The sequence below is a fragment of the Mustela erminea genome, chromosome 2 (assembly GCF_009829155.1).
Source record: "Mustela erminea isolate mMusErm1 chromosome 2, mMusErm1.Pri, whole genome shotgun sequence".
Classification (NCBI taxonomy): Eukaryota; Metazoa; Chordata; class Mammalia; order Carnivora; family Mustelidae; genus Mustela; species Mustela erminea.
In genome coordinates, this window is record NC_045615.1 from 144,511,070 (window position 1) to 144,538,928 (window position 27,859).

Genomic DNA, 27,859 nt, shown 5'->3' on the forward strand with positions numbered 1-27,859 from the left:
TGTAGTTTGTGCTGCTCTGCAGAGTCCTGATGTAAAGTATTCAAAGTCAAGAACCCTAGACATTGTGTCTATACATAAATGAACCAAACCACATTGAAGATTTTATTTATTCTTTCAATGATTAATTTTTATGTTTAATAATAAGTACCACTTTTTTTTTAAGTTGGAATTTCAGGGTTCATAGGGAAGAGAGAAGGTATGTACTTTAAGGCACTTACAGTATATATTACAGCATAATATAATTACAGTTATGTGCTACTAAGTCCATTGGAGGGAGTTAAAGAAAGCATGAAGGTCAAAATGACAATTCTGGTGATTCTTGAAGAAATTGAAATAGCAGTCAGAAGCAGCATAAGGTACTTCTGGAAAGACAGAGTAGCCATACAATGTAAATACCTATAGGGATACACAAAGATTTCAACATTGCTCGTGCATGAAGTCTAAGCCATAGAGTGGCAGAAGTTGAGAATGGACAGGGAGGGAGTCCACAAGTCATGACCATGTGAGGAGATTAAGGTTTCTGTTCCTTAAGCAATGTAAATTTATTGGAAGTTTTGAATAGAGGTAAAGCTGGTGAAGTATGGTTATTAAAAATGATCATCCTGGACTACTTAAGGGAGATTTCTACAAAAATATAATAAGAGGAAATAATAGCATCTGGACTAGGCTAAAACAAGTGGGAATGAAAAATATAATAAGAATATTGAGCTCTTTGAATTACAAGGACTTAAGTGAGTTATTGCATGTGGAAGAAGGAAGCAATGAAGGATTGAGGGAAGACAAAAGAAGATAAGATGACTCAGATTTTGAATTCGAGCCATTTAATGGATAATGATGAAATTTATCATGGTAAGAATTAAAGGAGAAGCAGACTTGGTTATTAGTGATGAGTTGAGGGGAAGTAGAGATGGACTTCGATTTGAATTTAATTTCATTTTTAACAGGCTTAGTTTGAATTTCCTACGGGATAACCAGATCGTTATATTCAGTAGGCATGTAGTTACAGTAGTATGGCGGTTTGGATACAGATTTAGTAGAAAGCCTCATGCATTTAGGTGTTGAAGCCTTTCCTGAATGACATTCCCCAGGAAGAAGGGTGCAAAGTAAGAATAAAGACAAAGAGGGGAAACACCAGAATGTAAGGTACATGAAAAGCGTAAGAAACCTCTACAGGAGTTATAATAACAACTATTGTTATGCATCTTTGCCATAATTAGTTTTCTTCTCATCTGTCATAAGAAACAGAGACTGTGAATTCCATATTTAATTTTTATTACTTTATATTTTACTTACCATTGTATGCTTAACACCTATCATAATGTCTGGAACATAGTAGGGACTAAAGAGCATTTTATTGTGTGCATGAATGAATGATAGTCAAACAACATTAGGAAAGTTCACAGAAGTGAAGAAAGGAGAAAGATCAAAGGGATTGGTAAATCTGGCAGAGAATTAAAAAAAAAACAAAAACATGTTCTCAACCTCTAAAACAAAAATATAACTTAAAAAATTGTGAACTCTTGAATTGACACATTCTGGATAATATCTCCAATTTGTCTTCCTAGAATTAAAATGTCATGCTTTTGTAAGAACAAAATAGAGAAATATTATATGAATATGCCTTTATTTAGGAAAATACAGTATTTGAAATTCATTCATCATTTAGGTAATCTTAATTTTCCATATGGACACAAATAATATGAAATTTAACCACAGCTCAAGTGCAGATTTTGTGGCTTGTTCAAAATTACGGCTCTGTAACAAATCCATTTATGTCACAAAAATTGATTCATTAGATAAACAGAAATCTATGAAAGCCAGCAGATCTGTAATTTTTGCCTTTATTTGCATGTGGAGTCTGTTTCTTTATTTTCTTATGCTGTAAATGAGCAATCACTATACAATCAATCTGTTTGACTTGAAAGTATTTACGTTTCTGAGAAACACCATATTGGTCATCTTAACCAGAGTTTTCATTACATTTATACGACCTAAATCATAAATCCATCTGCTATCTCACCAAACTGTTTGGTGGTTTATGTTCTCAAATAAATGCACAAGTATTATTATTATGTACATATGTGCATATATATTGTACATATTCTGTACAAGTATTATTATTAACAAAAATTATCATTATGGGTATTATTACAAGGTTTTCTATTTTATGTTTTGGAAATACTGTGCTTTAATGGAAAAATTTTGTGTGTGTGTATGTATGCGAAGTACCGATTGTCTGGACAGTCCCCCATACATCCAATACTCTCACTTATTTACTTATACGGTTCTCGTTCTAGACTGTAATCTCTTTCAAGGAAAAAGAAATGTATATTTTGTTCTGCATTTTTCTGTTTTCTTACCTAATTCTATCTATATACTGCTTGCTGTCAAAGAGATATTTTATAAATATAATTCTTTTTTTTTTTTTTTTAATTCCCTACTTGAAACTTCACTGGTTCTGTAAACAACTGACGGATAAACCTAAACCCCTTAGTGCAACCTACAAGTCTCTCCATAATCTGGCTCTTGCCTAAGCTCTGGATTTATCTCTTGCTTCCTCTTAGGCTGTTTCTTGCCTGAGTGCCTTTGATCATGTTGATCCATGGCTTGCAGTGTTCTCAGAGCAGCCTATGTTCCTCTTTCTCCCCTCCTGTTACCTCCTGGCTACCTGCTAAAAAAATTCAGTTCTTGTCTTTTCCTATATAAAGCATGTTTTGTCTCCCTTCACCCAGATGTAGATGACAATGATGTCTGCATTTTTGCTTTCCTCATATTAGAGTCAAACCTCTGTCACCTGCTACCCTTCATGTCTGGTTTTTCAGTACTATTATCTCTATCTCTACGTCTATCTCTATCTCCATCTCTGCCTTTACCTTTATCCTGACCTATCTATACACCTATAATCAGATCTATTTAAAGGTATCTGTATCTATCTATATCTATATCTATCATCTATATGTAATCTATATTGAACATGTTAGGATGTCATTTAAGACCAAGGACCATGTTTTACTATCTAAGAAAGATAGTAAATGGCTGATAACAAGTATTTAATAGACATTTCTAGTTGTATGAGTTAATTAATGAAGGTGAACACTCTTGTTTCAAGGTAAGAACTAATAGAAGAAGCTGATAGTAAGATACCAATTCAGTAGTATGTAGTGAATAAGAACAGGGGTACTGGGACCAGGACGTCTTGTTAGTTCTAACTACAAAATATATCCAGAATCTGATCAGTTTTTGGCATTCACCTCGATGGCTGTGGTCTGAGCTACCATCCTCTCTTGCCTCAACTTTTACAAGAACCTCCAAACTGGTTCTACCTGATTCTATCCTAACCTTTATGTATTTTAATACAGTATTTTAATTTTAATTGCATTTTATATGATAGCCAGAAAAAAATATTTAAAATGTAAATCAAATCAATTTATTCATTTGTCCTACCCTCCTGGACACTTCCTCTGCAGTACAAACCTGAAATCCTTCTTATGGTCCACAAGATGGTCTGCCATCATTATCTTCCACCACTCTCTCTCTCTCTCTCTCTCTCTTACTAGCCTTGGTCCATCCACACTGGCATCGTTGTTGCTTATGGATCTTGCTGGACACATTTTGTACTCAGGGATATTAATCTAAGGATTTCTTTGTCATAGAATGCTCTTCCCTAAGGTAGCTGCTTCACAAACCCTGTACCTCCTTCAAATCTCTGCTCAGACAGTAATATTTTCAGTGAATTCTGTTGTGACCAACCTTTTTAATACCGTGATCAACCCACTCATCCTTATCTCACACAGTCACTTTAGTGCCCCCCCATTTAGTGATGGCCATGAAAATGCCCTGCTCATATCCCCTGCAGACCAGCACTACTGGACTAACGTTTCAGTCGTGACCCTTCTTAATCAACCTCGAATGATACCCCTGTCCTCTTGTCTCTCCATGTTTCTCGTTGGGTCCCAACTAGTAAATGAATGCCATTGGAAGTTTAAAGGATGCCCATTCTAGTAAGGCACAATGCTCCTTTAGTGGCAGATTTTGTCTCAAGGATTCCCCATCAGTCTTGTCAAACTTTTCTTAGAACCGTGTTGTATTTGGGACTCTTCCTCTTCAATTATTTCTCCTTTCCCTTCTTCTTTACTAGAGTCACACCTACATTACAGTTTGAAGGCTCTCTTGCCTTCTCTGGATTCCTCCTCTTTCTCATTCTCAGTTTTCCCAATAAATTTCTTGCATATCTATTCCTGACTCAGCATCTGCTTCTTCGGAGATTTAAACAAATATGTTTGCCATATTTTTTCCTTTCTCTATGGCATTGATTTGTGCCTGGATTTTGATTTATAATGGTGACTGAGTGATGAGACAGAGGTGTCAATATCATTGAAAGAAGGTTTTTATTACTTATAATTCCTGAGAGGAGAGGGCATAGTGCACTAGGTAGGCCATAGGGGAAGCACCAAGTTCACTTAGGAGGCAGAAAGAAGAGTGAAAGGAAAGAGCCTTCCTGGTATTTTCTGTAGGAAAGTCAAGGTGGGGCTGGGAAACAGCTTACAGCTGGCTAGGCTAGTTTGAGTGATGTCAGCAGGCTCTGGGCTATAAAGATGGTCTCTAATTGTCTGGCACCTGGCCCTGGGTGTTTATAGCAGGGGTAATATTGGCTTGATACATGAATTATATAAAGGAGGTGGTTGGAGCTATGCACTCAGCATTGGTGGGAGGGTTTATAATATGAATTCATGTGCCCATGAAATCTAGATTGCAAGGGATTTGTAAATAACTTGGGTTGTTAGTTTGCCCCTGTGATTAATGGATGTAATAAATAGATTAATAGACAAATATAAAAATAAAAACTCACACAGAACAAACATGTATTATATTTTAACACAAGGGTTGGCAAACTAGAGCCTATGGGTCAAATCCAAATTATCACCTGTTCTGCAAATTAAGTTTTGCTGGAACACAGCCATGCTCATCTGTTTACCTACTGTCTGTAGCTACTTTCACATTACAATGGCAGAGTTCAATAGTTACATCAGAGACCTTATTGCCAGCAAAGCCTGGAATTTTTACTTCCTGGCCTTTAGAAAAAGTTTGCCAACACCTACTCTAACCTACTGCCTTATCTACTTATTTAATGTTTATTGTTTGGTGTCTGATTTTCCCCATTAGAGAGTCAGCTGCACAATACAGAGATAATTCTTTGTTGTACTCATTAATATATGCCAGGAAACAGCACTGGTGCTTAGCATATAACAGGGATGGAATCAATATTTATTTAATGGGTAAATGAGTTCAGACAAATCTGTATTCTTAATACAGACCTTTTATTGAGTAATTTTGTGATATGAACAAATTTCCTAAAATTTCTAAGTCTGTTTGATCATACAATAATAGAGCCCACCACAAAGAGTTAGTTTGAGCATTAATGATGTCATGTTTAAAAATGATTAATGCATACCTGAATATAGTAAGTATTCAATAAATGTTAGATAACTCATAGATAATGTAATGCTTTTCACTTAATTGTCTAGTGTTAGAAAATTCGGCTTACTAAATATTAATGTATGTATGTACACTGAAGATTTGTTTGGAAAAAGCTTATAGATTCTGTTTAAACCAGAGTTAATAATATTTCTTAACTGCTCCATAGGGTATTGGAAGGACAGTTGAGATTTTATTTATAATAGCATAAAAAACTGAATAATGAAAGATGAGATATGAATTAGGATGCTTTTCATTCTTCTAACTTCAAGTAAAAAGCAGTCACTAAATAAGAGAACAATCTGTTTACGTTTTGCTCTACATATATAAGGTGTTGTAGATATAAGAGCAATTGAACTTGACATATTTGTTGAAACATTTAAGCCATTTATCAACTTTCCCATATTTGAATAATAAGAAAAACCCCTTCAGTGGTAAACGTTAAGTGATTTATATTCCAATGGAGTTTGAATCTCTAGAGACATATCATAGATCTGTGTATGAAAAATCTTAGATTGAGCAGCATTGGAAAAAATGTATTTTCTCCCACAATAGCATAAGTCTTGATAAGCTGCAATTGTTATGTGGTATTTTTGTTCAATTATCATACCTGCTTTCTCTTGTCCATTTCCCACTCCTCATCACTGTATTCTCAACCACTTGTACCCCACCACTCTTCTGACACTGTATTTGTCAAGGTCACTCATGGTATTTGGAGCCCACAGTGGATGGCATTTCTTAATCTGTACCTTACTTCATTTTCCAGAAGCATGTTAAACAGATAACCTTCCTTGTTTTTGTCTGTTTCTTTGAAATCACGCTTTCTTTGTCTTAGTCCTATTTCTTTTGCCACTGGTACTCAGTATCCTTAAATGCTCTCTTCCCTTGGCTCACCTCATCAGAAGATGGTTAGCATCTTCTTCCTTCTTGTTCTAAAATCTCTACTTTTACTTTTGATTTGATCCTGTGGCTTTAGTCATCATCAGTGTTCTGATGATTCCCAACATCTATTGCTCCCTTTGGGACTTGTTTCCTGGGCTCCAAGCAGTTATTTAAATATTTATGGAAAGATATATGAGCATTTCCTCTTGAGAGTCGACATTTCAAAACTGAGATTATCTTCCCATCAACGTTGTCCCATCTCCCATAATTTTATATCAGTAAATGACACCATTTACTTATGGTCTCCTAAGCAAGTGATTTCAAAGACATTGGAGACAACTCTTTTCTCACTCTATAAATAGCTGGAATAAATGACACAGTACTGTTGAGTCATTTTATATGGATACTTCTCTCCCTCTCTGTTGCTACAGTTTAGCTCAATCATCTCTTTCCTGCATTATTAAAATTCTTCTTTGTTATTACAACATCCAGGCTTGGTCTCTTTCATATTCAGAGATGTAGAATAATTTTAGACAGATAATAGGTGAATATTCTAATCATTCACTCTTGTAATTTCTCTTTTTGTTTGTCTAACAAATCCCCTAATCTTACTGCTTTGATATAAATTAACTTAGGTTTTCATTTGCATGTAGTTTAAATTTAATTGGCTTTAGATTTAGATTATATTTCAAGTTAGTTTTAGACTTTGATTTAGATTAGATTCAGATGTAATAGAGATTTCCCTAATAGCTACCACTACAAAGCTTGAAAATCTTTTCAAATATTTATTTGCCATTGAGGTGCCCACCGTTGTTCATATCTCTCCCCACATATCTAGTGCAGAGGTTCTCAGACTTCTCAGACCCTCAAAACTTCTCAAGAACTTTTTACACTTTTAAGAAATTTGAGAACTCCAAAGCACTTTTGTTTATGTGACTTCTGTATACCAATCAGATATTAAAAATGAGAAAACATTCAAAATATTTATTAATTCAGGTAACACTTCAAAAATAAACTTCTGCATGAAAAGTAAGTATTCAAAACAAAAATATGTGAGAAAAGTGGCATTGATTTATATTTTTGCAAAACTCTTTGAAGCCTGGCTAAATAGAATATAGCTTGTGATACTATGCATTATAGTAAGAAATATATATTTGGTATTTGTCCCTTTTCCTTACAGAAAGCGCCCCAAATCCTTGGAATTTCTAAAGTGTTGAGAGTTGTAGAAGTGCCTTTTGTTCTTAAAGAGGTGATTTTTGGACAGCTTCCAAACATGGGGTATGTTTTCCCATGGAGGCAACCATGTGATTAGCCTCTGGAGAGGAGATGGAGTAGGGGCAGCTGGAAATTGAGTTCAATCACCAATGGTCCATCTGTTAATCAATCATGCCTAAATGATGAAGCTCCATAAAAACCCAAAAGCATAAGGTTTGGAGAACTTCCAGGTTGATAAACATGTGGAGTCACTGGTGTTATCAAAAACTGACCTCTGTGCTTCAAGGCAAAGATCGAGTTGGGGATAAAGAGAAATGGTAGTAGGTCTATTGTTTTTGCTGGGCAAAGGAGGCTGCAGCAAGCTAAGGCCTTCAAAGACTTCAAGCCCACCCAAGGAAGAAGGGGCTGGAAGGGTTTATAGGGGAATATAGGATCTAGCCTGTTTCAACAGGAATTGTGTTCGTGCTGACCGCCATCTTAACTCCTTTACAGCGTGGTACCAGGGTCCTGAAAGAAGAGGCCAAGGAAGGAGGAGGGGATGTTTGCAGAAAAGAGGGAAAGGGTTACTTAGTTTAAAATTGAAACTCCCTGAAGTGTTCATGTAGCCATTTCGATTTTTGTTCGACTTCATGCTCTTAAGTGGTTTCCCTGGGAAAGTGGTACACGTGAAGGAAGCATAGAAGTCTGCATCCTTTCCCAATACCCTGTCTTAGGTAGCTCTCCCATATGGCTGTCCCCGAGTTATATCCTTTTATAACAAACCGGTGATCTCCTAAGCAAAATGTTTCTCTGAGTTGCTCTAGCAAATTAGTGCACCCTGGAGGAGGTCCTGGGAACCTCTCTTGTAGAGCCGGGAGCCAGAAGCACAGGTAACAACCTGCTCTTGCAACTGGTTGTCTGAGGTCCAAGAAGGGTTTGTTAGAAACAACAGTCTACAGGCAGTGGGTCAGAAGCACAAGGGATAACCTGGGCTTGTGTGTTTGTGACAGGTGTCTGAAGTGTGTGCAGGAAGGGGGCAGTCCCATAGGACTGACCCCTTAACCTGTTGGATCTGAAACTGTCTTTGGAGTACACAGTGTCAGAATTGAGTTGAATCCTTGGACACCCTGCTGGTGTTCAAAAAATGCTTGGTTATACTTGGTTGTACCACACCACACATGTATTTACACTGCAATTGGTCTCAGAACACCAAATTACAGCTAGATTCTTCTTTTTACTCTGCACGCAACCTATTGCCATATGCTGTTTTGGTCAAAATACATGAACAAAATCTGGCTTTATACAGATTTATACTTATAAAATAAATGCAAGGTATTTTAATTTCCTTTCAGATAATTGTGAAGGGAGATTTTTATATTACACAAAAATTTGACTGTTGGTAATTTCTTAGTTACTTGTAATGTAGAATTCAAAACCATATCAATGGGTTTTTATCAATAAACTCCATTGGTCCATTTTTACTTGGAATCAATTTTTAACCTAAGCAAGTTTTTTTCTATATTTTTTTTTATCATATCAGACATCTACCATTTGGAAAATATTTGCTCCCTGGATTGTCCATATTTTCTAAACACGGACATATTTTATAATAATCATATTTATAATAATCATATTTGTGAATCTGAGAACCAATTTCATCAGGAATCTTTTTAAATATTAGAAATATATTCACTTATTTGTGGAGCATAACAAATAGCATGGAGGACATGGGGAGTTAGAGAGGAGAAGGGAGTTGGGGTAAATTGGAAGGGGAGTGGAACCATGAGAGACTATGGACTCTGAAAAACAATCTGAGGGTTCTGAAGGGGCGGGGGGGTGGAAGGTTGGGGTACCAGGTGGTGGGTATTATAGAGGGCACAGATTGCATGGAGCACTGGGTGTGGTGCAAAAATAATGAATACTGTTATGCTGAAAATAAATAAAAAATAAATTAAAAAAAAGAAAAAGAAAAAAAAAGAAACATATCAAACTTATAATGGCAGATATAGTTTTTAAAATATATATATATATATTTTGTCTTTTTTGTTTAAAAACTTAAATTTTTTTTTAAATTTTTTATTTTTTATAAACGTATATTTTTATCCCAGGGGTACAGGTCTGTGAATCGCCAGGTTTACACACTTCACAGCACTCACCAAAGCACATACCCTCCCCAATGTCCAAAACCCCACCCTCAGTGTATCTAATCTTAGAGAAAAAAATATTGGATAAAACTCAATATGTGACAACCTTGTGGAGACAGTCACATTTGGAAAAACTTCAAAATACTGTGTGTTAGAATTATTCTGCCCTTTAACAGTTCATTACACAAAACCTAGCTTCCAGATTTACTTAACTCATAAGGTTTTAAGATCTATTATTACATAGACATAACACTATTATTTCTAGACAGAATATGCCTTCTCCAGTGGAAATGATTTGGTGGTCTACAATTATAAATCTGCTTTAACTGACTCTAACTTTATAGCAGAGTTATTATAGAAACTTATCTTCTGATGGTTTCAGAGAAAGAGTGACTGCAAAAGATTTAGAATTCTAATCTTCAAATTATTCCCAAGGTTTGCCACCTTCATTCACTTCATTTCAAACTTAGTAGACATGTCCTCATCCAGACGACCAATGTCCTGTTTTGTCTGCGACTATGGGGACTCTCTGGATGTAGTTCTTTTCAGAGCTAAAACTACATACAAAAGGCCAAGTAAACCAGGATGATTGACCACGCTATCCTTATGTCTTATCTACATACAACATGCATGTCCATGGCCATCACTATCTCTGATCTCAGGTACTTGAATCAGATTCTTTGATACTTAATTTTTATCTGTAAAATGAAAATTAATAATCTCTAATAGAATTGCTGTGAGAAATACTAATCATATCTGTAAAAAACTCTAACACAGTTCTTGGTTCATAGCAAGAAACAATAAATAATAATTCTTTGAGTTGTCTTTTTCTTAGGAAATGGAAATAATTGCTTGATGAACATAATATATAAACATCTTCAAAAAAATACTAGAAAAATGTATGATAAAAATGAGAATCTGTTTTCAGAAGGAGTATACATCCAGCATAAACATATAAAGGAGTAGTACAACTTCAGTGATAATAATAATACATATGTTAGGGAAAACAGATTTCATTTTTAATTGATCCAAAAATATATTAATAAAATAATATTCATATCTAGTATTAGTAAGAGGATTAGGAATCAACATTTTCATGCTTTTTGGTGGAAGAGTAAATTATATAACATTTATAACGTCTAACAGACACTGTGTAATAGAATGTCAAATAAGTGGATCACTTGACAAATAGTTTTATTAGTAGTATTCTATCCTAAGGAAGACTTAGTACATGTAGCCAAAGATGTATGATCAGAAATGGCCATTGCAACATACCTTTCATAAGGAAATGTAAACAAACCAAGAGTTAAATATATTATGATGAGTGTAGACACCATTCTATGAAACAGTATAAGAAGATTAAAAACAGTGATAGAAATCACTGTTGTTAAATCAGTGTTGATAAGCATGGAAGGAAAATGCCATGCATAAAAATACAGTAAGATATACAGATAAAAAAATAATATTTTTTTTGAAAAATTATGTGTGTGTGAGAGAGAGATAAGAGAAAGAGACAAACATCCAGAAATATACACCAAAGCATTTGAAGTTAGTTTCCACTGGAAAGTGAGTGGAGGAGATTAATTATTATCCTTAATGCTTGTATATTTGATTTATTGCAGTGTACAAATATTACTATTGCATTTAGAAGCAATAAATAAGTATACTTTTTTTTCAAGAAGAATTTTAAATGTGATTTGTCATAAATTTGTTTTGCTGGAATATAAAATCTATAGGTTCGGGACATATGTCTATTTTGCTCCTCTCTGAATCCTGAGCATCTGTCACAGTGCCAGGCACCAGTTGGTCCTTAAAAAAGGGTGAGAAAATATCTATTTAGTATTAGTTATTCTACATGGAGCTGTTATATAACTGCCTGGATAGACTGTCAAAGCATTTTTGTTAAGGTTTTTCTTATTTATTTGAGAGAGAGTGTGAGCAAGAAGAGAGAAGCAGCCAAGGAAGGAGGCAGATGGAGAGGGAGAAGCAGACTCCCTGATGAGCAGGAAGTCTGATATGGGGCTCCATCCCAGGACCCTAGGATCATGACCTGAGCTGAAGGCAGATGCTTAACCTACTAAGCCACCCAGGTGCCCCTGTCAAAGCATTTCTTAAAGATTTTACACACTAGTCTGTCAGGAAATTTTACCGTAAGGTTTTCCTAATAAAGAAAGTAAAAACTAGAGCAGAGCTTCAAGGAACAGTTAAGTTTGGAAACATTATAGCAGGCTTGGGAGGCTGAGTATAGTTACAGAACTAACTGAAAACTGAAGAGAGTTGGGGAGCGAAGTCAAGAGAGGGTCATCGAACGTGGGCAAGACCTGCAGCTATATGGTCCTAAGGAAGGTGACATTGAGAAGGGGTCAAAAGTCAACATGCTTTGTGCTATTTTTCTGAAAGAAAAGTCAGTGGTAATCATCCTATTTCATCAATTCATTTTTCAATTTCCATTTTAATTTCTCTGAAAACAGGATGCTTCTTTCGGTTAATGGTGTTTTTAATTGCTGTCAGTCAGGTAACAGTTATGGGAAAGCCTATTCTTGACTCCTGCTAAGATCAAGAAAATGCCAGCATCAAAGAATCTTAGAATGAATTCATAAATTAAATGCTTTCCATGTGACCAAAACTGTTACTCTAAGAATAATCTTTGAGGAGTTCTCTCATTTTAAACTTGTAAATGGGAAATAATGCTGTTTATGTTAAAGCTGTGCAAAAATATTAATAATAAAATAATTGTTTCAGTAATAGCAGCAAGTAAATCTTGAATTATTCAGCCAGCGGTAACTCAGATACCTGCTCTGAGGTGGGTGTGGTGCAAGACCATGGACTTAAAAGAAAGATGAAGACTTGAAAGAAAGATCAAGGCTTGACCTGAAAGTACTAATTGAGTAATTTCTACTCACACGAAATAGGCTTATGGGTAGCCTACACATAAAAATGAACTGGCACTTATCCTAGTCAATCACAGGTTTCTATGATTAAGTTAATCTGTGAGAGTGCTTCAGAGGGATTACAATACGCAAATGCATTACACATTTTCTGATGTATACTTCCTAACATGCTGAAGAGTTACAGATAGGAATGAATATATTATCTACTAAATTGCAACTAGCTCCTATCTAGGGAAAGAAATTATCAGGGTCAGACTGAATCAGGATTTCATAAACTTCTCTGTACATGTCTGCAAGTGAGTTAACTTGGTAACTTCCTCCCAACCCTCCTTCCTGTGTCTTTGTCCTAAGGACAGATTTACATTTAAGAGGTAATCTTACGAGGACCCTCTGGTGATAACCTTTTATTAGAAAGGCACTTTCATGTTGCATATGTTATTAGAAATTTTTATATGCTTTTTATTGTTATTAGTCTAAAATAAATAATATTTGCAATCTTGAGCTATAAAACTAGAACTGTATTTGCGGAGTGGTTTTAGCAAATGCCTGAGTCTACATGGAAAGGGGAATATTTAGTAAAATGCTTTTACTCTGGAAATGGAATACTCTGGTGGATACTACAGTTGTTTGTTACTATCTGAGCAATGCTAAAGTATCCATGCACATTGAGCTAAAGCTTTTGATTCTGTTGCAAAGTGTCACAGTAGCACACTGTGTCAGAGCTATTTTGGAGGGTTAGACAAAGTAGGAGAAAATAAAATCCAAATTGGACTTAAAATTTATATTTTGTATTCAACATGTGTATCAAACCCTCCAATTTTTACCAGCCTATCAGAGCCATCCAGTTATATTTATTATGTCATTTCCAGAAACATTTAGCCAAACATGCTCTAGTTTTTTCTGAAAATAGAAAGGTTTTCATAACCTTAAGAGCTGTGGAGTTTTTGAAAAATCAGATATTCTAAATGTCCGCGATTCATAAAAACTGAACACGGCTAGACACTAAAGAAAGCATCCAAATGTACAAATGCTTACCTTTGAATTAGGTATATTATAAAATTATCAATGTTGTAATGAATAAGACTATCATGAAGATAAATGTATTGAGGAAATTACTGAAGAAAAAACTGTGGTAAGGATCAGAAGGTTTTCTCTCCCCACCCCTCAATTCCAAATTATTTCTTGACACTGTCATAATATTGAACTTGAGGAGACAGCCTGCCCTCATTATTATCATTAACATTTTGATTTAACCATTACATATTATTTAAATGTCTTACAGTCAATTACTTGTATGCCTGCCTAGCTTTCTTGAGTACTATCAGTTTGTAACTCTTAGATAGATTCTCTTTAATTTTCTAATAAATTCTATTTAATTCCATAATATAAATATTAGGCAAATTATATGACAACATATAATTTTTCCTTTTCAACTTTTCTTTGAAGTATAATACATGCAGAAGAGCTTATATACCGTTAATAAACACCTCAATGAGTTATAATAAACTAACACAACCATACAACCAAAACAGATCAAGAAATAGAGTATTACCAAGACCGCAGAAGACCAGGTTTCCAGATTCAGGCCCTACCATGGTAATCATTATATAGACTTTAAATAGCATAAATTATTACTTCTGTCTGCTTTATTGTACTCTGTAAAAATTGAATCACGCTGTATATACTCTCTTGTGTACACGTAATTATATTCGCAATATCCACCTATATTGTTGCATAAGCTTATTGATTTTTATTTCATTTTTAGGTTATATTATATTGTTCACATTTATAAAATTTATTCATCCATTTTATCGTTGTGCCTTTTAAATCTTTTTAGCATATACATACACACAAATACACAAAACATCTATCTCTGCAGAAAGAGAGACATGGCAACTTTTTTTTTCTTTCAGTTTTCAAAAAAAATAGCAAAGCTTGAAAATATATTTCTTAAAAGCATAATACATGCAAGGAACAACCACTAAGACCTAAAATTACTCATCTCTTGTACTAAATTTTGCCTTAAAACAACACATGCAAAGTAATGAATTGAAAACTATTGCTCAGTTTGTGACAAAGCAATCAATGTTCATAGAATTTTTTTCTTACGGTTTTATTGATATACAATCACAAAGCATATAATTCTTCCTTTAAAATGGATAATTCAGTGTTGTTTTTATTTGTTTGTTTGTTTAGTACACTCACAGAGATATGCAGTCTTCATAATCTAATTCCGGATCTCATTGACAAGGACACAAAGAAACCCCCTATCCATCTTCAGTCAGTTCTCATCCCTTGTTCCCCCTAATTCCTGGCAACCACTAATGTATTTTTTCCTATATTCTGGCCTATTCTGGAAATTACATATGAGTGGAATCATACTATATATGTTCTCTAATTACTGGCTTTTTAAATTTTGCCTAATGTTTTCAAACTTCATCTGTATTGTAGCATGTTTTACTATATCATTTTTTTTGGTCAAATAATATTCCATTATATGAATATACATTGTATATTCTTGTAATCATCTTTGGTTTTTGGACATTTGGGTTGTTTCTTCTTTTGGGCTATTAAAAATGATGCTGTCATGAACATTCATACAAAGGTTCTTCCGTATGTGCTCTAATTTCTCTTGGACTTACACCACAGAGTAGAACTCCTGGGTCATATAGTAATGCTGTATTTAATATGTGAAGAGCTCGCAAACTATTTCAGTATAGCTGTATCATTTTACAATCCACTCAACAATTTTGAAGGTTCTGATTTCTCTACTTCCTCAGCAACGTTTCTTCATTTTTTTGTCTTTCTGTCCCTCAGACTGGGTAACCTCAATTGATCTATCTCCAAACTTGCCAGTGTTTTCTTCTGGTATTTCAAATCGTTTTGGATATTATAATTTTCAACTCCAGAATTTTGTTTTTTTAATAATTTTTATCTTCTCCTGATACTTGCGAACCATCACTCTCATACTTTCCATTAATTCTTATGTACAGTTTTCTTAACTCTTTGAAGATATGTATAATAACTACTTTAAAGTCTTTAGTTATTTTAAAACATGGGCTTCTTCTGGAGTAGTTTCTGGGACTTATTATTTTCCTTTGAATTGGCCATATCTTCTTAATGCTTTGCATGCTCTATAGCTTCACTTTTGTTTTTAAAGATTTTATTTAAATATTTATTTGTCAGGCAGAGATCACAAGTAGGCAGAGAGGCGGGCAGAGAGAAGGTGGGAAGCAGGCTCCCTGCTGAGCAGAGAGCCCGATGTGGGGCTGGATCCTAGGATCCTGGGATCATGACCTGAGCTGAAGGCTTTAACCCACTGAGTCACCCAGGTGCCCCCATAGCTTCACATTTGTAAAAAGCTGGACATTTTAAATAAGAGAATTTGAAAGTGCTGGAAATTATATCCTCCTGCTTCCCTCCAGGGTCTGTTGTTTTTGTTTAGTGACTTTCTTCTACTAATTCTGCACAGTTTCTATTATTTGTCTCTTGAGACCACTGAAGTATTTTCTTTTTTTTTTGTTTTTTTTTGGGGGGCGGCGGGGGGACTTTAGTGGTCAGCTTAGGACTGACAGACATTTTAAAAATACTTTTTACTAATTAGTCTCTTACCCATTTCTGAGAGGCTCATTGTGTTGGACAAGACTTCAAAAACTCGTAGATTTTAGAAGTCTGCATTAGCCTTTGTTTCTTGCTTACATGAAGACTCCAGGTCAGAGAGATGTGAGAGATAAAGTCTTCTCAGCCCTGTACCTGACAGCCCTGCACACAACATGGTCTCTAGATTTCCAGGAATATGTTAGAGGTTTTCAAAGTCCCTTGCAGCTGTTATACACCAAAATTTTTCTTTTACGTATTTGGTCAACACTTTTCTTTTTGGTCACAACTGACCAAATAATCACTACCTTGACAAAATACAAGAGAACAGAGCTTTCCCACTGAGTAAAATCTTAATCAGATCACTTAAAGACAAATCTTGTGAATGAGGCTTGTTCATAAGCTCCAAACTTCTCACCTCCAGTGTCTACTGGGCTGCTAGTTTCAAGGCTAGAATAAAACTGGGGAGAGGACAATGAAAACAGGGCATATGAAATTCGAAAAAAAAGCCACTGTTCTTACCAAGATTTAGTAATTCTTTATAAATGACCTTCAGATTGTTCCAAACCTTTGGTTGACTTCCAGAATTTGAAAGTATTGATCTTAATCATTTTTGCCATTGTCCTCTTTGCTTTTGTGGAAGAACACATTTTGGAAAACTTTATCATGTCATTCCAGGTATTTTCCCTGTTCACTGAGATTTTCGTATTTTCCTCTACTCACTTATTACTATGGATTTCTGAGCACCACTTTCTGGGCCTTAACTTATCTTCCCAGACTTATCTCTGTCTTCTTTTTGGCAAGGACTTTATGATACAATAACATTGAACCATCCATTTCTCCCCACTACATTTCACCTTTATTGTAACCTAGCTTTACTTTGGCTATCTCTCTGCCTAGTTCAGGTTTTTGAATAACTCCACTCAGTGCATTAAAAAAAATAGTAATTATGCCAAAAATTATAGTGATAGCAACTAACATTTCTTGATACTATGTCATCAACTAGCCTGCATTTTAAGCACTTTGCATTATCTCAGTCAATCCTTACAAAAATCTATGATGCAGAAAGAATATTAAAAAAATCAACTTTTAAGTCTATTAAGTGAAATAAGACTTGTTTAGAGACTTAATGCAGACTTAGAGATAAAGAGGGGTATAGGTTACCAGCATTATTTTGTACTTGGGTCACCAGGTTGAAATGACCTGAAAAAGATGAACTTTAATGGCAACTATGACGAGCTATTTTTGAATATGCTGTTTGTGAGATACTCACATGAAGAAATTCAGTTGGCTATTGGATATGTGAACCTGCAAGGGATAAGAGAGGTCAGTTTGGAGATGCAGATTGGGAATTGTGAACATGTGGGTAGTATTTCACATTTAAGAGTGAGTAACCAACATGGCACAGCAGAACTCTGATGACAGAAATTTGAAAGTACCCAGACTTACCAGAAAAAACAATTTGGGAAGGAAAGAGATTAGAGAGAGTGTGTAATGTGTGAAGAATAGACATAACCTGGATTTTCATTAGAGCTTTAATATAACAGAATCTTTCATATACTGAGCAGGAGAAAGAAAGAATGAGTGCTGGGGTGCAGAGGCTTAAGAGTAGAGAAGAAGGAAGTTCCAGTGAGTGGAGAGGAAGGAATTCAGTGGAGATTTGTAAACATTACCCAGAGGGTAATGGGAAAGTCTATTGAAAACCATGCTGTATGTGGTCCATCTAAAGTGATTGCTCATTATTGTAGAATGCCGCTGGGTTGTATGTTTATATGATTTGCTGGGCCAGGGTTCAGAGCTCTGAACACAGAACAAAGAAGAGATTGTAGCTATGATTTTAAGATCAAAGTATGCTCATTTCTCCACATAGTCTTTTCAGTTTCATTTTACATTGCAATAAGCTTTAAGAAAAGGAAATACACATTAATAAACAATTAATTAGTTAATTAAGTTTTAGAGAGAGAGCAAGCAGGGCAGGGAGGGGCAGTGGGAGAGGGAAAGAGAAAATCTTAAGCAGGCTCTGGACTCAGTACAGAACCCAACATCTCACAACGCTGAGATCATGAAACGAACTGGAATCAAGAGTTGGATGTTTGACTGACTGAGTTACCCAGGTGCCCCAAGAATATTTAGCACAAAAATTTCTCTTGGAGCATCATATTTTTATGCTAGTCTAAGTATTATGGAAGATAGGAAGGAAATCTAGCCAGGGAGACATTTTTTACAAAATTATCATTCTTTTCTATGTAATTAGAATTCAATTTTTTAAAGAGGTCTAAAGTATTTCTATATGATGTTTCACATGAATAAATGTCAAGACAGTTGCACATTTTTAAGTTTGCTTTCAATCTGTAAATCAAAGAAAAAATATTAAGACAAATGAATTTGTATTTTTAGTTACTTAACTAATATAAAAATCTAAAATAATAATGTACTTTTCTCTTTTTCTTTTATTGTTCTATTAAGATTATTTTATTTTAAGCATTTGAATCCAGACTTTTATTTATTGAAGAAATACATTTATAATAAGGTACAAATGGCATAGATTTCTAAAGACTGCATACAATGACATTTTCAAAATCTTATTTTTATGGAAGCCATCAATATTATGATAATCTGAAGCCTGAAGATGGAGTTAGTTAACAAGCTGGCAAGTGTTTCTAGTGTGAATAAATGACTAAATTTTTATAGATACTAATATTCTGCTTACAGATTAAATATTGCCTGGGTTAACTTGACACACCACGGCCAGCCAGCAGAATCTGTTGATTAATGTTTCACAATCTTTGTTAATACTAAGTAATTTCTTTTTCTTTTTTTTTTTTTTTTAAAGATTTTATTTATTTATTAGAGAGAGAGAGCGAGAGAGAGCGAGCACAGGCAGACAGAATGGCAGGCAGAGGCAGAGGGAGAAGCAGGCTCCCCGCTGAGCAAGGAGCCCGATGTGGGACTCGATCCCAGGACGCCGGGATCATGACCTGAGCCGAAGGCAGCTGCTTAACCAACTGAGCCACCCAGGCGTCCCATAATACTAAGTAATTTCTTAATGCTGTGAATTTCATACATTCTAAAACTTGCATGTATATGTATAAATATCTTTTCAAATTTTGAATTTTACCACATTTTAACAAAGTGCTTATCCTTGGGAAATCAAATTTATATTGCTACTCATAATTCTTATAAAATACTAAAAATCTTTGGTAAAATTTAAGTAGCTATTAATCCTTTAAAGACTCATAGTAAATATTTTTAAGAATTTATAATAAATTTGAAAATAAAAATGTTAGGATCCATCTAGATCAAATATTAGAGAGGAAATGTACTCATTTCCTAGAACTGTTGTGACAATACTATCCTGGTGGTTTAAGACAACAGAAATTCCATTTTTCATAATTTTGTATTCTGAAATCAAGGTGTTGTTAAGTCCACACTTGCTGTAAAAGTTCAAAAAGAAAATCTTTTCCTGTTTTCCCCTGATGATGGTGGCTATTGAAATTCTTTTCCCTTTGCTTGTGGCCATATTAGTCCAATCTCTACCCTGTCTTCATATTCCCTCTCCTCTTCTGTTTTTTTTTTTTTTTTTTTTTTTTTTTTTTGGTTGTTGTTGTTCTAAGAACTCTTATCATTGGATTTACGACCCACCTGGATGGCCTTCTCCTTTCAAGATTTTTAACTTAATGACATCTTTTTCCAAAGAAAGGTAATCTTTTGGTGTAGACCTCAATATTTGCTTGTTCCAGGGCTTAGAAAATGTATATATTTTAGTGAGGCTTTTTTCTGTCCACCAGAGGAAAAGACATAAAATTGATTCCTGTTTGACTCATTTTCCTTCTGAATATTTTGCTCAGATCAGCTATCATCCTTTGCCACACAAAATGTTATTGCAAACAGTAACAGCTATATTTACATTCCACTAATTGAGTAATTCCATTAGCTGAATAATTAAAAAATTACAAATCACTGATTTCCATCTTTAAATTGCTTAAAGCTATGTATCAACAGCTGCTATATTTAGCCTCCTATCATCAAGTCCCCTAAAATAAAGTTCATTTGAATTTGTTCTTGATCCAATTTATTCTCCATTCAAATCATTTATGTAGCTTACTGAGAGATGTAAAAACAAAACAAACAAAAAAAAAAAACACGAGGTTATAACTTAGTAAGGGTATACTGTATATGTATATGTATTTGTGTATGCTTCCATGTCCAGAATATAAATTTTACATTAATACTTAATATCCAGATGTGTCAAAATACTATCAAAATTAGAACTAAAAGAATAATAATAATAAGATTAATAAAAGAAGGGCATTATTCATAGTCTGAAACCTTCTAAATATTTATTTATTTATTTAAAATTTTATTTATTTATTTGACAGAGAAAGAGAGAGCACAAGTAGGTGGAGTAGCAGGCAGAGGGAGAGGGAGAAGCAGGCTCCCTGTTTAGTAAGGAGCCTGACACAGGGCTTGAGCCCAGGATCTTGGGATCATGACCTGAGCTAAAGGCAGTTGCTTAACCAACTGAGACAGGTAGACGAGTCAAGAAAACTTCTAAAATATATGAAAAAATGGAAAGAAATCTGTACTCATGAATCAGAAGACAGTATTATTAATATGACATACGCCCAAGTAGATCTACAGATTCTAAACAATCCCTAATGCACCATTGGACTATGGGTAGATATATAGATCAACGGAATAAAACTGAATGTCCAAAAATAAACCAGGTATTTATTGTCAAGTGATTTTCAAAGTGATGTCAAGATATTTTAATAGAGCAAAGAATTTTTTTTCAACACATGTTGTGAGGACACTAGTTATCTATATGCAAAATACCTCAATTTTGACCCCTTTTTACATATCAAAAAAAAATAACTGCAAATGGATCATAGACCTAAACATAAGAGCTGAAACTATAATACTCTTAGAAGAAAGCATAGAAGTAAATCTCCATGATTATGCATTAGTCGATGATTTCTTAGATATGACACTAAAAGTACAGTGATAAAATTTAAAAACCGACAAATTGGATTTCATCAAAATTAAAAGCTATGTTCTTCAACATATACTGTCAAGAAAGTAAAATGGATGCCCATAGAAAGGAGGAAATACTTACAAATCATATATCTGATAAGGAAGTTATATTCAGAATATATAAAAATACTTATAACTTAATATTAAAAAGATAAAGAGCTCAATTAAAAATGGGAAAAAATAGGAGCAGATATTTATCCAGAGAAGGTATACAAATATCTGCTAAGCCATGAAAAGATGCTCAAAGTCAGTAACTATTACAGAAATGCAAATCAGACCTATGGGATACACTTTCACACACATTAGGATGAGTATGATAAAAAAGACAGATAATCAGAAGCATTGATGAGGATGTGGAGAAATTGGAACCATCAGACATTTTTATGTACATATATAGCAATATAATATTGTACAACCACTTTGGAAGACAGCCCGGCAGTACTTCAAACAACACAGAGACACTATGATCCCACAATTCCATTCTTAATTTTTTTTTTAAGAGTTTATTTTATTTATTTGACAGACAGGGATCACAAGTAGACAGAGAGGCAGGCAGAGAGACAGGGAAGCAGGCTCCCCGCTGAGCAGAGAGCCCTAAGCGGGGCTCGATCCCAGGACCCTGGGATCATGACCCGAGCTGAAGGCAGAGGCCCAACCCACTAAGCCACTCAGGCGCCCCCCATTCTTAATTTTATACTCAACAGAAATAAGAATGTAGGGCCACATAAGTATTTGTACATGTATGTTCATAGCAGCATTATTCATAATAGAAAGTGGAAACAACCTAATAACCACCAAATATTGACTGAGTGTCCAAAGGTGGTCTTTTCATTTAATGGAATATTATACAGCAATAGAAAAGACTGACTGACACCTCCCTTGGTATGAATAAACTTTGGAAACACTATGCTAAATAAAATATGCCTATTACAGAAGAATATATATTGCATGATGCTATTTACATGTAGCATCCAGAATAGGCAAATCTATAGGGAAACTAAGATGATCAGTGGTTGCTTAGACCTGGGAGTGGGGGGTGTGGAGACGGGCAGTGACTACAAATGTCTAAACGTGACTTTGGGGAGGATGATAAAAATGTTTGAAAATAACATGGTGCTGATGACTTTAGACTCTGTTAATATAGTACAAGCATTGAATAGGACTTTAAATAGAATTGTATGATCTGTGAAATAAATCCTAAAACTATTAAAACAAGCCACTCTAAAAATTTAAAAACTAGAAGAAAATTTCTGAGGAGAAAATTTTGAATACTAAATCATTTACAAAGGATGATCTGAAACATAAACTGAAGATGGACTTTCCTTTGTTTCTTCTTGAGTCTTGATTTGATTTGATTTATTTTATTTTATTTTATGTCATTATTATTATTATTATTAATTTTTATTTAGTTAGTTAGTTTTTGGTAGCATCGACCAGAATGAGAAATAAGGAGCAGGACAGAAACTGATCTTATAAGAGATTTCATAAGGTAGGCAATTTGAAATTCCTTTCGGGGGGAAGAGTGTCCAAACTTGGGTTATAAAACATTGTCAAGGTGTGAAAAGGATAGTTGGTGTGAGATAGAATACCACAAATTCTTCTGACAATTTGTTTAAATCTGGAAACAACAAGCCTTGGTCTCAGTCTGTGTGAGAGATGGCCACATATCATAGGCAAGCTACTTCAAGTCGTGTGGGAGGCCTGGAGTGTGGCACAGTGACAATTGAATTCTTTATTCTCTTGCAGCCTGTTGCAATGTGTTCCAGATTAGGTGGATTTACATATCTCACAATGCAAGACTGTCTTAAACGTATTCATGTAAAGAAATATTTCATGTAAACGCAAGTGTATAAAAAGAAATGATGGCACTGACAAGAAAACTTACTAAAATTTCTCCACTGAAAATATTACGTGGCTAAAATAAGAAAAATATGATCAGGTTTGATAAAAACTTTACCAAGAAGTTTCTGTATGTCTGACATATCCATAGCATATTAGTACAGAAGTACTAATGTTTATAATTAAATGTTTATACATAAAAATACAAACTTGAGTATGGTAGACTACATTTATTATCCCTAAATACTCACTGTCCCTCCCAGAGGGAATTACATATTTATGCCTGTTGATTGATAACAACTTCTGACATGCGTTTTTGGACAATGAAATATGAAAATATGACTGGAGTTACCCATTAAGAAATTTAAAAATTTATTTAGACAAATGTTTTTAGTTTTCTAGAGGTGCTATGACAAATTTCCATAAACTAGTAACTTAAAGCAAGAGACATTTATTCAGTCATAATTCTAGAAGGCAAAAGTTTGAAATCAAGATGTCAGCAGGGTTAGTTCCCGAGGCTCTGGAGAGGAAACTGTCTCACACCTCCCTCTTGGATGCTGATAGATGATGGCAACCTTTCCCATCACTCCAGTTCCTGTCTCTACCTCTACAGGCTTCTACTCTATTTGTGTCTCTCTGTCCCCTCCTTTCACTACAGAGACACCAGTCATTGGATTTAGGGCTACATCTAAATTCAAGATAATTTCATTTTGAGATTCTTAAATAATTACATCTGTAAAGCCTCTATTTCCAAATAAAATCACATTCTTAGGTTTTGGGTGAACATTACTTTTAGAGGGGACTCTATTCAATAAAATACTACAATCTGGCTGGCTTAAACAACAGAAATTAATTTTCTCATAGTGTTAGAGGTTAAAAATCCAAAATCAAGGTATCTGCAGGTTTGGTTTCTTCTTGTTCTCTCTCTCCTTGGTGTGCAGATGACTGCTTTCTCTCTATGCCCTCACATGGTCATCCTTCTCTCTGTGTTTATGTCCTAATTTCTTCCTATAAGTATATCAGTCATACTAGGTTAGGACTGACCCTCATGACCTCATTTAACTTTAATGGAAGGTTTTTAAACACCGGATCATCACATACAGTCAACTTCATAGTTGACTTCACCATCAACAGTCACCACAACAGTCAAATCACATACAATACCCCTGAGGTAGGGGGTATTAAGACTTCACCATATGAATTCTGGGGAAGACACAATTCAGTCTATAACATAACCCAAGAAAAATGAGCAAAGAAATTGAACAGATACTTGGAGAAATAAAAATATACTTAGTAAAAAATAAACATCAAAAATGTTTAATGTCAGTAATCATTAAGTTAATGTATCTTAAATCCTAATAAAGGGGACTTAATGTCTTAGTTATAGCACATAAAGATCTTGAAAAATGTCACTCTTATCCTCAAAACAAGGGAAAGCTGAACAAATGGAAAATCGACAGCTTTTCTTTGACACATAGGGGAATTTACGTTGTAGGGCAAATTGCCATGGGGAAATAGTGAGAGATGGGTGAATCTGAAAAGTGAAGGCTGAGATTTGTTGATGTGAAGCAGAAGTTGCTAGAGTCATAACTGCTAGAAACACACAAATGGAAATTGTGATGGGTTGCTGAAACGGAGTGTGGGCTAGCATGAGAGTAAGGAAGTCCTAGAGGCCTGAGCCTTAGGGAGGGCCGAAATTTGTGGCTTGTGCCACCAGAAGCCCCATTAGGTTTTCACTTTGAGGACCTGAAAAAAGATCCTCTCACTTGTAGCTCTAGCTGGGGGAGTGGAAGAGGAAATTGTGAAAGCCTGCCACCTTCTCTATAAACAGGGTTTACTCTCTCCAGGGGAAAAGACTTACTAATATATTAAGTCACTTGGGGGAGGAAAGAATCTCTTCCTATTCACAACCCCTTTAGCCTGTCTGTCTCACCTAAGGATGGGGAAGAAAGGACAAAGAGCACTGGAAATATATAAGAGAAAGTCAGAACACAGAGAAACAATCAAAGACAGAGATCTCATTATAAAATGACAGAAAGCCTCCTCTTCTCCTCTTTTTACCACCTCTCATGTAATAGGTGATTGCCGTGAGGGGATCTCAGGGAAGCCCAGCAATAACTAGGGACAAACAAACAAGGACACTAGAGGAATTTGAAGCCTCTGGTACTGTCAACATTATAGCAAACATTAAGCATATCCAATTCTTACTCAAGTTAACATATAGTCTCCTACTGAAGTCTTATCTACCTCAATTTTTATCATCTGATACAATAGTATATCATTTCTGAATATACATTTAAGGACTAGGGCAATGACATCAAAAGACTGCAGACCTCAATGCTATAAACTTTATCCTCTGAGTATTCAAAGAATCACACTCTTGGAAACATGGAAGAAGCCATGCATAGTATTTGAATTACACTGAACTAAAATTCGAATTCCACTGCAATTTTATGACCTTATGCACTGAAACAATTAATGGTCACTGACTTCCTTATGAAAGGGAGCAAAATTTGCCCCTTCAAAATATGTCTTTTTAACATAATAGTTATCTTGAGTTGGTTATTTTTAGGAAACTGCAGGCACAGGAAAAGTTCTGAACCAGTTAGTAGTTACTCTTTTTTTTTTAATTTTTAAAATTTTTTTAAAAGATTTTATTTATTTGACAGACAGAGATCACAAGTAGGCAGAGAGAGGAGGAAACAGGCTCCCTGCAGAGCAGAGAGCCCAACATGTGGCTCGATCCCAGGACTCTGGGATCAAGATCTGAGCTGAAGGCAGAGGCTTTAACCCACTGAGCCACCCAGGTGCCCCAAGAAGTTACTCTTTTTAAAAGACATTTGCGTTTGTAAGGGGAATCTCCATGTGTAAGGAAGCATCCCTCTCTGGACCCAGAAGAGAAGGATAACTAAATGTCTAAACACTCCTTTCAACAGAGAATCAATCCGTGGACTGAAACTTGAAGAACAACCGCATCCTCCTTACCTGTCACTGTGCTTTTGCTGGTGGCCTTCCATTAACAAACCCCCATATAACACTTGTCTTTGGTCTTTAGCTGAAGATGGTATTTAAGGTGGTGGTTTAGACCCTTCCAGGGAGTTACTCAGTTTTCCTGGAGGAAATACACATTATTAAACTTGTTTACTTTTCTCTTGTTAATCTGTATTTTTCTTACAGGGATGGGGGGAGGGTCTCATCCAAGAATCTTAAAGGGTAGAGAGAAATTATTTTTTCCTCCCCCACACTTAAATATATCAAACTTCAACAAGCTATGTTAGCCTTCCAACATTCGTGTTGTTTTCAGCTCAGTGATGAAAACCTGTCTTCCTCATTGCTAAAATATCTTCCTTATTTAATTCTTTTTTGTTTGGTGATAGAAATTATAATAAATGATAAATTTGTCTTAGAATTGTTTTATTGTTATTGTTGGACTTTCCCCTCATCGTTATTTTCCTCTTGTAGCTATAGTAAGTCATCCCCCCTCCACACAGTTACAAAGTCTACCATTTCAAAGATGTATCAAGCTGTGTTCATTTTCTTAACCAATAAATGCCTTCTCAAAGGGACATCTCTGCATATCTCAAAAAACAATGTGAGCCCCTTATGAATAAACCACTTGTAGTTGTGTGGAGTCCCGAGCCATTATCTTCAGCAATAGAAACCAAAAGAAGGTTCTTCTCCCAGAAAGTTCCAGAGCATTCCCTTGAACAGAATTCTCATAGCATGTGCTTACGACTGGCCTAAATATTATCACTAAATCTTTTCAGACCTATCAGTCCTTAGCTGGGAGAATGATTCAAATCCAGAAACTTTATTCTCACAAGTACAGAATGGCTCCTTCCTACCAACAGGCAGTAGAGAAGTGGAGATAGTCTTGATGCTATCAAAGCTCAAGTATGTTTTAAACCTGAAGGGTTTTAAATGTTGCAGCTTTCACAAAAGTTTTTCAGTATTTCCAATCTTTTGTTTTAAAACTATAAATATTTGGATCTTACAGTAGGAATCCAGACCTAGAAATGGAATCAGCATCTCAAAGGGAAAGGTCTTATATTTTTAAGCCACACAGGGGATACTGGTGTAGCCTATTAAGGGACTGGTGTTCAGAATTTCTGCTCTGTATCCTCTCCTGTACTACTTCATTATCAGAAGGCACTTCCTAACCATGGGGCTGGAAATCTATGATATACTGACTTTTCTCTCAGGAGAGAGTCAGTTCCCTCACTTTCCTCTCTGATCTTTCTCTAAATTATGTATCAGTGAGATAGTCTATCATGTATGGGTTTTTGATTGTTACTTATACAGTTATGACAACGTTGCCCTGAATAAATGTGTATAGCACTCATAACATTTCTTTTTGCTAGATAATTGGGCCGAATACAAATGTAACTAGATTTTAGAAAATCCCTATGGGAGAAGTAGTTATATGCAATCTATTTTTTTTTTTTTTAGAGCAGTGCCAAAATATCACAGTATAAAAGAAAAGGGGGAATTTAGAAGAAATAATAAAAAAAAAACACTTAAAATTAACTAGATGGTTTGCTTATGGCCTAGGGAAAAAAAATATAATGTGTTTGAAATTAAATAGACTTTTAATCCTGTATTTTTTTTCACTTTTACCCACTAGAGAGAATTTATTAGAGATAATAATCCCTTAGACTTATATAACACATTTTACTTTTCAAAGTGATACCCCATGAATTATTTAATTTCCCAGAAGTCAGTATTCATGACATCGAAGTTGAACTGCTGAACTTTGTTATCTCAGTGCTCTTCAGAGGGTTTGGGGCTTGGGTGTTTTCCTCT